The following is a 15,307-nucleotide window of genomic DNA, read 5'->3' as shown; positions in this document are numbered from 1 at the left end:
TTATTTTTTTTGTTTCGGAAAGGGTGGGGGCTACCCAGAATGGACATGACAGTGCCCCCCTCCCCACCAAAATAGGCACCATCTTTCTGATCCCAAGGGGTTAATACCCACAATCTGCCCCCCAGGGGCGCAGAAAGCCCACTTGACACCAGGGATTTTTTTTAAATAAGAGGGTGGTGGCCGGCCATCTGTGGGCATGGCCATGCTCCCACCCTATATAAATGTAGACCAAAGTCTTTCTGCTCCCCCTGGGGGCAGATGGGGGCAATAGTCCCCGATCACCCTCCCCCAGGGGTGGCAAAGGGGGGTGAGGGCAGAAAGCCCACTATGAACCAGGGATTTTTTGTTTTGTTTAGGAAAGGGTGCTGGCTGCACAGAATGGGCACGCCAATGCCCCCACCCTCCTAAAAAAATAGGCACAGTATTTCTGCCCCTTCGGGGGCAGATGGGGTTATTACCCCAATCAGCCCTGGAGGGGGGGGGGGCGGGGGGAGCAGAAAGCCCATTAGACACTAGGGATTGTTTTTTTTATAAAAGAGGGGTGGGGCTGCCCACCATAGGCATGGCAGTGCTCCCACCCCATATAAATGGGGACAGAAGTATTTCTGCCCCCCTGGGGGCAGATAGGGTAATTACCCATGATCTGCCCCCACCTTAGGGGGTAGAAAGCACACTAGGTGCCAGGGAATATTTTTAAATAAAAAAAGAGGGGTGGGGGCTGCCCACCGTGGGTGTGGTCATGCCCCTACCCCAAATAAATGGAGCCACAGACTTTCTGCCCCCCCTGTGGGGCAGATGGAGGTAATTACCCCCAATTACCCCCCTCACTAGATGCCAGGGAATTAAAAAATATAGAGGGGTGGTGGCTGCCCACCAACATGGGCACGGTTATGCTGCCCTCTCCCCTACCGCAGACTAAAGCAATGGCAAGCAAGAAGACATTTGACTCTTTTGGGTTTTGATTTTACGTATGGGCCAAGAGAGCTTGTCTAACTCCTAACTCCCAGTATTGTCCCATTTAGAGTGGTGAGCGACTGTACCTTTTTGGACGTGGGTACGCTGCCACATGGAAAAACCTACCAGACCCAGACACTTTTGATAACTAAACTTCTGGGGGAGTCCAGGGCGGTATGCTTCATATGAGCCCCACACCATTTTCTTACACACAATGCCCTGCAAATGACCTCCAACTTTGCCTGAAATCACACATTTTTCCTACATTTCTGTGATGGAATCTTCTGGAATCCTTCGGAATCCACAGAATTCCTACCACCCAGCATTGCCCTAGTTGTACTGATAAAAACCTTCCCTCACTTGTGTGGTTTTCCAAAGCAGAGTCAGCCTAAAAACGTATGAAAAAACTGCCCTTTTGGACCTGCTTAGGTTCCCCCTCAATTTCTGCACATTTTTGTTTCCTTCCCTGTCGCAGGCACTTAGCCCACCTCCACAAGTAAGGTATCATTTTTATTGGGTGACCCGGGGAAAGCTTGGTGGTAGGAAATGTGTGCTGTTGTGGGGATCCCACACAGAAATGTGAGGAAAAATGTGATTTTTTTTTAGCTAAATTTGAGGTTTGCAGGGGATTCTGGCTAAAATAAATTAGGGGATCCATGTAAAGCACACACATCCCTGGACTCCCCCGGGGTCTAGTTTTTAGAAATGTCTGGCTTTAGTAGGTTTCCCTAGATGACCGTCGAGTCTGGAGCCAAAAACTGAAGTGCCCCCCCTTATAAACACAGGTGGTTTTGTGATAGATAATTTTGATGTGTCTAAAATACATTTTGGGTCATTCCTTGTTGTGGACACTTGGCCCACCAACACAAGTGAGATAGCTTTTTTTATTGGGAGAACTGGGGGAACACTGGATGGTAGGGAATTTGTGGCTCCCCTCATATTCCAGAACTTTTCACCACAGAAATGTGAGTATTATGTGTCTTTAGACAAAGTTTGGGGTTTGCAAGGAATTCTGGGTAACAGAACCTGGGGAAAGCTACACAGGTCACCCCAACCTGGATTTCCCAGGGTGCCTAGTTTAAAAAAATGTACAGGTTTGCTAGGTTTCTGTAGGTACCAGCTGAGCTAGGGCCCAAAATCCACTTCTAGGCACATAGCAAACAAGGCTCAGTTTTGGACAGAAAAAAAGTGATGTATCCATGTTGCGTTTTGGGTCAATTTCTGTCGCAGGCACTAGGCCAACCCACCAAAGTGAATTCTGGGTAGAAGGAAGTTTGTGGCTCCCCCCAGATTCCAGAACTTTCCATCATAATAATGTGAGGTAAAAGTGTTTTTAGACAGATTTTGAGGTTTGCAAGGGATTATGGGTAACAGAACCTGGGTAGAGCCACACACGTCACCCCATCTTGGACTGCCTTGCATGTCTAGTTTTCATAAATGTACAGGTATGCTTGGTTTCCCTAGGTGCAGGCTGAGCTAGAGCTCAAAATCCACAGCTAAGTGCATTGCAGAAAAGGGTCATTTTTCAGTGGAAGAATGTGATGTGTCCACGTTGCATTTTAGGATGTTTCCCGTTGTGGGTACTAAGCCAACCCACACAAATGAGGTAACATTTGTATCAGGAGACTTAGGGGAATGCAGAATAGTAGTACAAGTGTTATTTCCAATTGTCTTTGTCTGAAGTTGTGCCTTTCAAATGTAAGAATGTGTGTAAGAAAGAACTAATTTTGAGGAATGCCCTCTAATTCACATGCTAGTATTGGTACCCACAAATTCAGAGATGCGCAAATAACCACTGCTTCTAAACTCCATATCCTGTGCCTGTTTGGGAAATACATAGGTTTCCTTGATACTTATTTTTCCCTCGTTTTATTTTGCCAAATGAATTTCTGTATACCCAGACACAATGAAAAAACAACCATTACAGGGTGCAGCTCACTCATTGTCTCTGGATACCTAGGATTCTTGGTGAGTTTATAAGCCCTATATATCCCTGTAACCAGAAGGGTCCAGTGGACATAACAGTATATTGCTTTAAAAAAAAAATCTGCCATACTTACAAAAAGTTCCAGATGAAAAAGTAGACACAAATGGCTGTTTTTTAACTCAATTTCAATTTTTTTTTATTTCAACTGTCACTCTCTGTAGGAAAACCTTAACGGGTCTATACAAATGACCCCTTGCTGAACTCAGAAATTGATCTATTTTTCAGAAATGCGTTACTTTCCAGGATCCACCACTGGTTTCATACCCATTTCTACAACTAACTCACACAAAAAATAGGAAACATGAGCTATCTCTCAGTAAAATGCCAAAACTGTGTTGAAAAATGCAGTTTCCTGATTCAAGTCTGCCTATTCCTGAAAGCTGGGGAAATGGTCACAATGGAAATCAGACACCTTCTTCTTCAGCACTTTTCCCCAGCCCCCCCCCCCAAATTTAGCTATATTTTGACTAATTGTTTGGTCCCCTCCAGTGGAATCCACAAAATCGGGGTACCTTTAGAATTCCCAGGATGTTGGAAAAAAAAGACACAGATTTGGCAAGGATACCTTATGTCGATAAAACTTTATGGGGGCCTAAGCACGAAGTACCCCAAATGGCCAAAAAAAGGTTTAGCACTGGGGTGGAAGGTCTAGCAGTGATAGAGTTAATAAAGCATGTAGACAGGTAAACAGAAAATTGCATTTCACTTTAAGGAAAACCCCAAGGAATAGGAATGAAATTGCAATCTTCCATAGGGAATATAAACAGAATTTGGCAATACATTAGGCCGAGGTGAGGACTGAGAGCTGTGAAGAATCATTCCATGCTTGGTTGACCAAAGATATTAGGACCTTTTTGAAAATTGTCCGCGCCCTTATTTTATTTTTCTTTGTATATTAATATTTATAAACTAAAGACTGTCCTTCCGGAAGTAGGGAAGGATCTACCAGTTGTGAAAAATAGACCGTTGCCTGTGCTCCTTTACACAGATGATGGAGAACCTGCAGCGGGCTTAAGACCCTTATACATGGGTTTGTGGGTTTATGGAGAACTTTAATTTAGAGACCACCATGTTTAAAACCATTATTATGGTGTGTCCCAAAAAACATAAAAACTAGTACTCTTACAGTTAAGGGAAAGCACCTGGAGAGAGTTAGGCCCATATTTATACTTTTTTAGCGCCACATTTACGCCGTTTTTTGATGCAAAATCGGTGCAAATTTACAAAATACAACTGTATTTTGTAAGTTTGCTCCGCTTTTGCGTCAAAAAATTACGCAAATGCGGTACTGAAAAAAAGTATAAATATGGGCCTTAATTTCTTCTCCTATTTGGGCATATCATTTGAGCAAACAATACCTGGGCTTCTTGTCTATTGAGCAGGAAAGCATGTTTTTCACGGGCAGTTGGCTCTTTTTTCAGTTTTTCCTCCAGAATTAGGAATAAGCTCATTCGTGGAGATATATAAATGAAAGTGTATTCCCGTTCTTATATGTGGTGCAGGTGTCTGGGGCTACTTTAATGTTAAAGATTTGTAGGCTGAAGATAACAGTGGGCTGAGAAGGCTACTGGGGGTGCCAGTAAGCAGCCCTCATTTCATAGTGCACGAAGAACTAGGCCTGGATTACACAGGAGAACATGTTAAACTTGTACCTTTACTTTTATGGTGCTCTATTTCGAGTAACGACGAGGCCACACTTAATAGGAATATTATTGAGGAGTCCTGTCATAAGCTCCAGGCCCCTCAATAGCTTGGCTCAAATATATTCAGCCCAGCTTTCTCAAAATGGGTTGACCCTCTCGCTTCTAAATCTGAGGACCCTTAGAGAGGAAGATACAGTTTGGGTCATAAGTGATTTTTTGGTGAGCAGGGCATGGAAGAGAAAACTCTTGAGTTTGCAAAGCACCCCTTTAAGGAGCATGCACTGATTCAAACAAGCCCCGGACTGGAGCCATATTTGGAATGGATTAGTCACCGCTGGAAAGTACGTTACTCACCAGTTTTCGATTTGGATCAATTAAGTGGAAACTTTACTTCCCAGCAGGTCAGCATGATGTAGCCATCATATGCCACTGCCCCTGTGACAAAACCTCTCACCAAACCCTGCTTCATTTTGTATTCGACTGTAAATATTACAGACATCTTTCGAGAGGTATTTCGATCCCAATTTTAAAGAAGTTACAGTAAAAAAATTTTTTAGAGCTGCATTGATCTATTTGCAGCCTCCATGCACAGATGTGGTATGTCACAGAGATGATTGTTTTGATAAAAGTGGCTATTAGATTTCGTAATTCGTTGCTATTTTAATGAATATAGTTGGTGTTTTGTATTTAGATTTTAGCTATAGGATAGAAATATTGATGTATCCTCATCAATTTACTTTTGAAGGATGTAAGTTTGCTGTCTTTGAATGAACTCTTTTTAATCGTAAAAATACTGAACACCTGATTACTGCTTTTGTTCTCCCTATGAAATTTGTGTAGTGTAATTTTTGGTTTGCATAAGGCATTTTCTACTGGTTTTGTATATTTTAATGAATTGTATCTATGTTTTTATACATGCGCTTTTATGGTCTAAATTGAACAAAATAAAGAATTTTCGAATTTCAAGTTTGTAATTTTGCTAATCTACTAATGAACTTTCATGGGTTGAAATCTACCACTCTATTTGTCATTCTTGTGGGGCCTAGTGTACTTCACTGATGTATGGTTAATTTTCTGATGTTAAACCTCAGGTCATGACTAAAGGTTCATACATGTGAGTGCAGCCTCTACTTGAGTTTACACTAACAATCTACACAGCGCAAATCCCATCTCCCTTGCAACAAAGGCCACTGATTCTGCTGAACTGGCAAGTTTTCGGGTTGACCAGTCAACTAAGAATGATCTTGTTAGCCCAACGAGCAAGAGGCTAAGACTGTTGGGGGGGTGGTGTAGAAGCACAAGGTCGGCAATAACGCAGAGTCTGTTTTCTTTTAGCCTGCACTTGGCTCTATTGACATTTAGTATGGTTTCTTGCTCAGAGCAGAGTGGGCAAGAGGTTCATTTGCATTGAAATATGACCTGTAGGTTTGAGGTTGCTAAGACTGTTTTAACGTTTTTATGTGAAGCACAGAGTTTTGGAAGAGACTCCAGCTTGCACGTGGTCCCAGGGAAGGAGTTGATTGTGTCAACATGTTAAATCACCCATTAAGTAAAAATAAGATTGGAATGGGGCATAAAGTTCAGAATTCAGATAAAAAAATCATCCAGATCACATAAACTATGAAAACAAAATTATGTTAAACCTAGTAATAGAAGATGTACCTGACATCTTCCTCTAAGCCTCACTAGTGTGCTAACTGGAAGCCAGCACCTCATAGTGAGACGAGTTTTGTACTTGGCACCTAAGACCATATATGTGTACAATTGTACAATTGAAAAGCAGTTGCTCTGAGTTTCAGTGTTTCTCATGACCTTGCATCACACCTGCTCGCTAGAGAATCGAAATTATAACCACGTGACTCTTTTCTGGAAGCTGTGCAAGACTTAGCTAAAATGTATGTCCTGTTCTGCAAAAGTGACCTCTGTTTCCTGGGTGACCTCTGGGGCAAACCTCCTGGATGACTGCTGGGGGAAACTTCTGCTCAATTTGTTTATGAGTACATTTTTACAGACACATTTCAAAGACCAGGTGTTGAAGTTTTTGTAAACATAACCACCTAATTTACTTTACTTCCTGCTGCACTCTGAGCTCCATGTGTCACCTAGGAAGGTAGAAATTCCATAACAAATATTCTGCTAGGTGGTTGAATAGCGGAAACCCTGGGTTTCTTGAGCATATGGATATTAATGCATGCCCTAGTCTACAAATACCCACATCCAGTACAAATGCCTGTTACTGCAGTCACATGTAACAGCATGGCATGACCAAACATAGCGGTAGGTTATATATTGCACAGGGTGGTGGTGTTGGTGCTGACTTTTCATTGAGTTCTATATTAAAAATTTGCAGGTGGTGTGCTAGTTTCCTTCATTTCTTTTTTGTGGCGGTCATTGCTATTTTAAAGCTACAAAAATCAATGTTCTTACTTTGTCTGTTGTAGAGAACATTGTTTTTCCTGCCACTAAGCAGTCTGGACCTCCTCAAAATGTAATGAAACTAAATAGCATACTATTTACAGAGATAGTACTTTGGTACTAATTCCCACAGACAGGATGGTCAATAAATCACTCATTGTGGGTTATGCAATCTGCCCCATGGGGGGTTTAATTAAAGTGAAGGAATATTGAGTATGTGGGGTAAGGATGTTATATTGCAACCCTGAACAAAGAACTGCATTTTGTTAATCTAAAATGCTATGAATGTTCAATATTTCTTCAATTGATCCCTTTAGGATCCCTATTCTGCTTTATTTCGCACAAAACAACTAGAAGATCCCTATGTGAGGGCGGAAGACACCAACAAGTTAACCTAAAGCATTGTGAGGACATAACAATTGCAGGAGGGAAATATACAGGAACCAGTACATTAGATAATAAAACAAATAATGGTGAAACAGTCTTGGTATGCATTTAGTGTGTCAGTAAGCACCCTCAGTCAGCGGGAAGGAAACCTATTGAAGTAATGTAAAACGCCCTGAGAACAAAAGTATGGTCCCTGTGCTATAGAACAGGGTGTCTGTCGTTTCACGCAGTGCAATCCAGCACTGAAAGGTTGGCTTTCCCAGTCCAATCCAGTACTGAAACAAATATAGTATATAGATCAGATGCACATCATACCGGATAACTCTTGTCTCTGATAGATTTAGGAAGAAGAGTGTGTCTATAGGCCAGGTGTCTTTTGTCTTATTGCTTGTGGGGCGATAAGTGTGTCAGTAGACCGTGTCTTTGTCAATGACTGCTTGCAGGTAGTAGATGTATCTGTAGGCAAGGCCTCATTTCTTTGAATGCTTGTGAGTAAAAGAGTGTGTCTGTCGACCAGGGCTATTGCCTGTGATTGCTTGTAGATAGAAGTGATTGTCTGCAGGCCAGGGGTGGTGGCTTGCGGGGTAATAGTATCCTTGCAAGCCTTTCAGCAAATGTTACAGTTTGTATACCAGTATATGCAGGAACATTGTCATTGCAATAAAAGGCGTCTGTGGAAAGTGTGGGCATAACTTGTTTTGACTGACACTGCTGGGGAGTCATCAGTTACCTGGAGAACATGGCGGGCTACGGAGGTCACGTAGCGCGCTAGGGCGCTTCCTGTTCCGGTTCCTGGGGGCGTGGCAGGTCGCGGTGGCCGAGCGGGCTGTGGGCTGCGGCTGCAAGCACACGGATGTGCGCGCCACAATTAGTGAGACCCGAGGCAGTCTGGAGGACAGCGGGGGCTGTCTGGTGGCACCGGGCCGCACTGGAGCTGCGCCGGACCAGTAAAAGCGTGGCGCGAATTCCCCTTCGGGGGAATAGCGGTAGCTGCAGAACGGGCGGAGCAGCAACCGAGAAGTTGTGGCTGGGAGAGCAACCCAAAGAGAATCCAGAGAAGGGAGCCAGGAAGAAAACGGTGAGGCAGCGTGGGGGGGGCGTCTTCCCTGCTCCCCCGCTTCCCTTAACAAGAGTGGAGGGGACGGTCCAGTCGCCCCAGGACAATTTGGTTGCGATTACAAAGGAGAAGGGGGACAAGGGAGGATCAGCAAAAAAGAAAATCCTGAGACCTAAATCTGGGGAAGGAGGCAGGAGTGCGGGGAGGAAAGCAGGAGAGAGTAGGCTTAAGGGTAGAGATAAGTTGACGCCCTCTCTAAGGTCTTTTTTTAAAGTGAGACCTGAGCTAGTTACACTTACCCCTGGGCAGGTTAGAGTTGCAATGGAGGTTACCACCACGCAGGTGGAAAATGGTACGGGTGAGGGCAGGGAGGGGACGAGGTCCCCCCCGCCACGGCAAGGAGAAGAACAGACGGCCCCAGTACCAGTTCAGACTCCAAACGATAACCCTTCAGAGGTTCAAGACTTCGCACCTACGTTGGCAGTGCTGGAGCCCCCTCAAGCTGCCTCGGTGATCTCCCCTTTACTGAGTTCCTCGTTGGAGGCGTTAATCTTGTCCATTTCTGAGGATGTAAAAAAGGGCTTTGCGAACTCAGAAGTAAATCAGGGGGAGATAAGAGAGGTCTGTGCTAATTTAGAAAAAAAAAATTGATGGCGTAATGGAAAGAACGCAGGCCCTGGAAGAAGCGATGGGGGGTATGAAGGAGGAGCTGGTACAGCATAAGGGCGAGATTGATACATTGAAGAGGAGCGAACAGGCTCTAAAAAACAGGGTGGAGCAGATGGAAAACTATTCAAGAAGAAATAATCTAAAACTGCTGAAAGTGCCGGAAGGTGCGGAAGGGAGCGATCTTAAAGCCTTTGTAGTATCACTAATCAAATCAGTGGTGGATCTGGAGGAGACCGAGGATGAAATCGGGAAGGATATTCAGAGAATCCATCGAGACCCCTTTAAGCTACGAACAAACAGTAGTAGACCTCGGAAAATTTTGATAAACTTTTTGTCGTACCAGATGAAGGAAAAGATTTTATCTAGAGCATTGAAACAGAAGTCCTTAAGAGTGAAGGATATTGTGTTTGAGATTAGATCTGCCCTATCCAGGGTGACTATGGATAGGCAGTGGGAACTGGGGAAACGGTTGGAGATTTTCAAATCTTTGGGGGTCTCGGTCCAGCTGAAATTCCCAGCCTTCCTTAGGGTCATGTATAACAACAAAATGTATAACATCAGAGACATTAGTGAAGCGGATGAACTATTGGTTGTGGTTAAAAATGCGCAATTTACTGAATAAGGCTGCGTGTAAGGTGCAATGATGAAATTCTCCCAGGAACCTGGGGGCGCTTTAAAATTTGAATCATTATGGTCCTTAGTTGGGGGGGTTCTCCACAGGTGGGGGTGGAGGGGAAGGGAGCGGGGAGGGGGGGAGGTTTAGGGTTGGGGAGGGGGAGTTGGAAGAAAGTAAAAAGTAGTGCCTCGTTCAGCCTAGCTATCTGTTACCTAAGATTGATAGATGGTTAGCAGGGAGGGAAGCCAGAGGGTGCAGAATATACCATTACAAATTCTTTCATGGAATGTCAATGGCTTAAGGGTGCGAGGAAGAAGGGAACGAATATTACAGTATCTGCGGGATTCTACGGCACAAATTTTAGTTTTGCAGGAAACGCATCTTACAAAGGTGGAGTGTACTAACATAATACAAAAACTAAGATGGGTTCGAACATTTGCATGTACAGAACACAACTATCATAATAAAGGGGTGGCAATTTTAGTTAAACATGCAGAGCAGGGGGGTGTGGCAATCCTGGAGTCTAGATCAGATTTAGCAGGGCAATGGGTGATAGCTAAAATACAATTTGGGGGTGGGAATCTGGTCTTAGCAGGCTACTATGGGCCCAACTGCGACGATATAGAACCCTTAAAGCATCTTTTTTCTCAGCTTCTGGAATTTTCGGACCCGGTGATTTTGATGGGTGACTTCAATGTGGTATTAGACAATGAGCTGGATAGGCATAACTGTAAATCACGAGGTACACCTAAGTCGCAACAGTATTTAAGGAGAATGATGAAGAAATTTGGTTTGTGCAATATTTGGAGGCAAAGGACAGGGAATAGCAGGGACTTTTCTTTTTTTAATAAGAAATATAGACATGCGTCGCGAATTGATTATTTTCTATTAGATATGCGTTTGAGAGAGGAGGTGAAGAATATTGCGTATCTGTCCTCGCATTTATCAGATCACTCTGCGGTGGTGTTAAATATGTGCTTTCGTCAGACAAGTTGTAGTGACCGGTGGACGATTGATCGGACACTGTTATTAGATCAGGAGGTGTTGCTAAAGCTGCGTAAGGAAGCCGATTTCTTTTTTAGTGTAAACTTGGGCTCCACTCCTTTATCTGTAGTATGGGACACTTTTAAAGCGGTCATCCGTGGGGACTTAAGGAGTTGTTCCATCCAGAAACATAAACGGCAGAAAGAAGAGATTTATGCGCTGGAGCAGGAAATGCGAAAACATAAAGCTAAAATAATTGAAGCAGGGGAGACGGAGGCTTTGAGGGCCAGCTGGGATGGGTTGAGAAGCCAGTTGGAAAAGATACTACAGGGGAGAATTCAAAGCAAATGGGAAGCAAGCAAATTGGCCCATTTCGAATACGGGGAAAATGCGGGGAAGTTGTTAGCCTGGAAAGGCAAAGCTGATTGTTTTAGAAACTACATCAAGGAGGTTGAAGTGGAGCATTCAGGTGAAAAAAGAACAGATGAGGCGGCAATAGAATCGGCCTTTCGAAAAAAAAAATCACAACTGTATTCGGAAAGGCTAGAGGTGGATGAAGGTATGGTAACGGATTGGATGGGGGCTGATAGATTTTTAGGTTTATCGTTGCAGGAGAAGGAAGCATTGAACGCCCCAATAACGGCTGAGGAAATTAGGAGAATCCTGACTAGTAGTAAGTCAGGAACGGCGCCAGGCCCGGATGGTATTCCAGTGGAAGTTTATAAGGTATTAGGGGACTCAGTTATCCCAGTATTGACAGAATTGTTTGGAGGGATCCTGGAATTTGGCAATGATATTCCTCTTTCATGGAATGAAGCGGTGATCTCCTTAATTTTGAAACCGGATAAAAATCCAGCGAAGTGTGCCTCATACAGGCCTATATCATTGCTGAACAGCGATTATAAACTGCTAGCTAAGCTTCTAGCGGATAGGCTGAGTAGGATAGCGAATAATCTAGTGCACCCCGATCAAAAAGGCTTTTCTAAAGGCAGATATTTGCATGAATTAACTTTCGAACTGATCGGGGCAATAGATATGGCCACAACGTTTGGGTCGCCTTTGGCAGTTATTATTTTAGACGCAATGAAGGCTTTCGACCAAGTTAATTGGAATTTTTTTAAATCGGTTTTGAGGCGGGCCAATTTAGGCTCCAAGTTTTGTGGGGTAATTGACAGGATTTATACATCCCCTTGTGCTAAGATTTTGGTGAACGGTAAACTTACGGGCCCTATTACTATTTCAAGAGGTTCGAGGCAGGGCTGCCCCCTGTCGCCGGTATTGTTCAATCTGTATATTGAGTTATTTGCTAGAAAAATCAGACAAAACCCTCTTATCTCGCCCTTCTGCTGCAATGGCTGGGAAAATAAAATTTCTTTATATGCAGACGATCTACTAATATATACTAACAACCTGCCCCTCGCCTTTAACACAATCAAAGATCTGGCTGAACAATTTGGAAGGATATCAGGGTACCGGATTAATGTGGGGAAAACAGAAACTATGCAGTGGAATATGGAAGTAGGGTCAATAACAAATAAGCAGGAAATACGGTACCTGGGTATCTTAGTGACCCAAAATTTGAAGGACTTAGCGGAAAGGAATGCTCAAAAGTTATTAGCAGAATGTAAAATCATGCTACAAAAATGGGCATGTCTCCCTTTGACGATTCTTGGGAGGATAAATCTAGTTAAGATGTTTATTCTGCCCAAATGGAACTTTGTGTTTTCAGCTATACCCTTGGCAATGCACAAGGGACACCTAGATAAAATGCAACAAGCGATAAGTAGTTTCATCTGGAACTCAAAGGGGCCGAGGATATCATGGAAAAAGCTACGCAGAAGGAGGGAAAAAGGAGGACTGGCTCTCCCTGATTTGACATATTATGCGTGGGCTTTCTTGTTTAAAAACTCAAGGATGCTGTTTGTATCCCCAGACGGTTCAGCAGTGGGCAGAATGTACAAGGCTATGGTGTTGTCCGAAAAAGGGGGCTTACAGTCTTTTCTATTTAAATTTGGTGACCCTAAATTCTTCAAAAAGTTAAACTAAAAGTGCTGCAAGGAATGGCAAGGAGTTGGTACCAGTTGAAGCGGCGGTTAGGTGTACATTATTATAGCTATCAGGCCCCTATCTGGGATTCCCCGGGCACCCCAGAATGCTGTCAGGATATCCTCGCATTACCACTTAAAAGGGCAGGTGTGGAAAGGTGGGGGGAGATTTCGCGAGATGGTACTTTATGCCCTTGGGATGAATTGGTAAGAATAACGGACGGTTCTCTGTCCAGGTTAAAATATTTACAGATAAGACAGTGGGAAAAAGAAACTAAGGGGGAATTGGGAGTGGTAAATGCCCTGGAGGACTCTTTTTTAGACCTGGCACTCTCGGCTTCGGGGAAGAGGGTGGCGGTTTGGTATTGGGAAATATTAGAAACTTTGGATGAGAACTTTGACCTACCAAGCAAGTTATGGGGCAAGGTGATGTTAGGCGACAAGATTGGGTTATGGTGGAAGAAGTCGTATACGACATTGTATGAAGTAGTGAAGCCGGCCCCATTAAGGAAAAAACATCTTTATACTCTACATAGAGCATATATATCTCCGGCAAAACTGTCCAAATTTAAGAAGGGGGAGGTGATCAAGTGTCCGAAATGTGGCGGGCTGGGAGCAACGGATATACACATGTTCTGGGATTGCCCCGCCATCCGGTTGTTTTGGGAGGAGGTTTTTAGGGCATTATCATCTATGTTAGGCTGGAAAATTAATGTATCACTCCCATTAATTATATTTGGGCAGCTCCAGGATGAGGGGATATGGAAAAGGGTGAACAAAACCAATCGTTCATTTGTGTTCTATGTAATTGTGCTGGGTCGGAATGAAATCTGCAAAAAATGGTTGAAGGAGCACTCTCCGAGCTATACAGACTGGTTGAATGCTGCTCTGCGTGCGGCAAATATGGACCTAAATGTGCAGGGCTCAAAGAAAAGCGTAGAAATGTGGTCACCATTATTAAATTGGCAGGGAATAGCCTAAATCTGCTCCCCTGCTAAGTTTACTGCTGGGTATCTATGTGAAACTGTCCCAATGATCTTTTCTTTGCCTCAGTCCAATGATTAAGCACTGTTCGACGCCTCAGCAGGTCTGTTTAGGCGGACCGGGAGTTACAAAGGTGCACCCCCTGACTTGAGTCTCTCTTCTTAGTCAAGAGGGCGAAAAGGTTACAGGAACGAAGAGGTGTCTCAGTAAGCGGGGCTGAATGAGGACAAAAAAAAAAAGACACTGCTGGGGAGTGGCTGATCATATTTGAAGAAAGAATCTTCAAGTAGATTGTGTGACAGTTTTTGTAGGTAGGACCCCCCAGCGGGTATTTGGCCATTTGCTATGCAGGGTGGATTAAGGAGTAATCAGGATAGAAATGTTTCTTGGGAGCCTTATCCTCAAGGACCTATCCAGAAGGTGGAGCATGACTTTCGAGTACCTGAATGCTGGGCTGTCTTCAACTACCGTCAGGCAGATTCCCCAGGCCTCCCTTGTCCTACACTGTCATTTGGGCTGCTAGGATTGCTGAGTTGGAGAGGAGGCATTGCAGCTTAAATTCCTTTGTTACTAACTGTGGTGTCTTGCATGATTTAGAACAGAACCTTTATGAATCCCCGAGGACTCCACATCAGTATTGTTGTATAGCCCTTTTTGTGCTGTCTCTGGACTCATTATTTTAGTACTAGGCCTGCTGCTTGTGCCCTTTAGCCCAGTTACTTTTTATTCTGCTTCATTTTTATTATTTCAGCATAGGCTGCATTTGTGGTGTTGTTTTATTTTCTTTATCTAGTTGTTCGGTGCCCTAGGAAAGCATTGTGTTTTAGCAAGTAATTCTTTTCACTTTTTGTTTTCCTCAAGGCTGCAGCGAGATAGGGTTGCTGGCACAAGTGGTACACTGTGTATCCAAAGTTCACAGAAACACACACATCCTTATGTGGGGACATTTTCTCAGAGCATCAGCTGTTTTGTTATAAAAATAATTAATTGTCCCATCCATGTTAGATAGGGAGATTCCAGCCAGATGACCAGAACCGCATGCTGATTGACTTTGCTACAGCTGCTTGCTGAGACTACCGGTTCCATGGCCTACATGGGGATGGTGTCTCTATAGACAACACTCTTCCTTGCTCAGGTATGGGAGATGATGTTTTCCCTGGGGGGGAATCTTGAAAGGTGGATTAGGGCTTATCGGGCTTTGCTCTAACATAGCTTAGGTAGGGATCACATTTAGTGCACATTGTGACAGTATGGTGGGACTTTTCCTGTGTTTCACTTTTCTTGTCACCATTTTGCTTCTATTATGTTTCAGCATTCTACTTATTGCATCTCATGCCATTTGATCTAAGATGGAGCTGTTTCAATGAATCTTATTGAACCATTTTCTACCTCTGCTTGCCTTTGCATTTGTGAGACTAGAGTAACTGAGAGAAAAGGATGAGATCTGATTTGCCATGATTTCCCTGAGAAGTTATTATGTCATGTTTCCAATTGGCACAAATCATCCCTGCTCTTGGGCAGAGATGAGACGCTGTTAGCTGGTCGAAAACGGATTAGGCTGACAGT

Source organism: Pleurodeles waltl, chromosome 4_2 (genome assembly GCF_031143425.1).
Source record: "Pleurodeles waltl isolate 20211129_DDA chromosome 4_2, aPleWal1.hap1.20221129, whole genome shotgun sequence".
Taxonomy (NCBI): domain Eukaryota; kingdom Metazoa; phylum Chordata; class Amphibia; order Caudata; family Salamandridae; genus Pleurodeles; species Pleurodeles waltl.
This window is presented reverse-complemented; position numbering follows the sequence as displayed.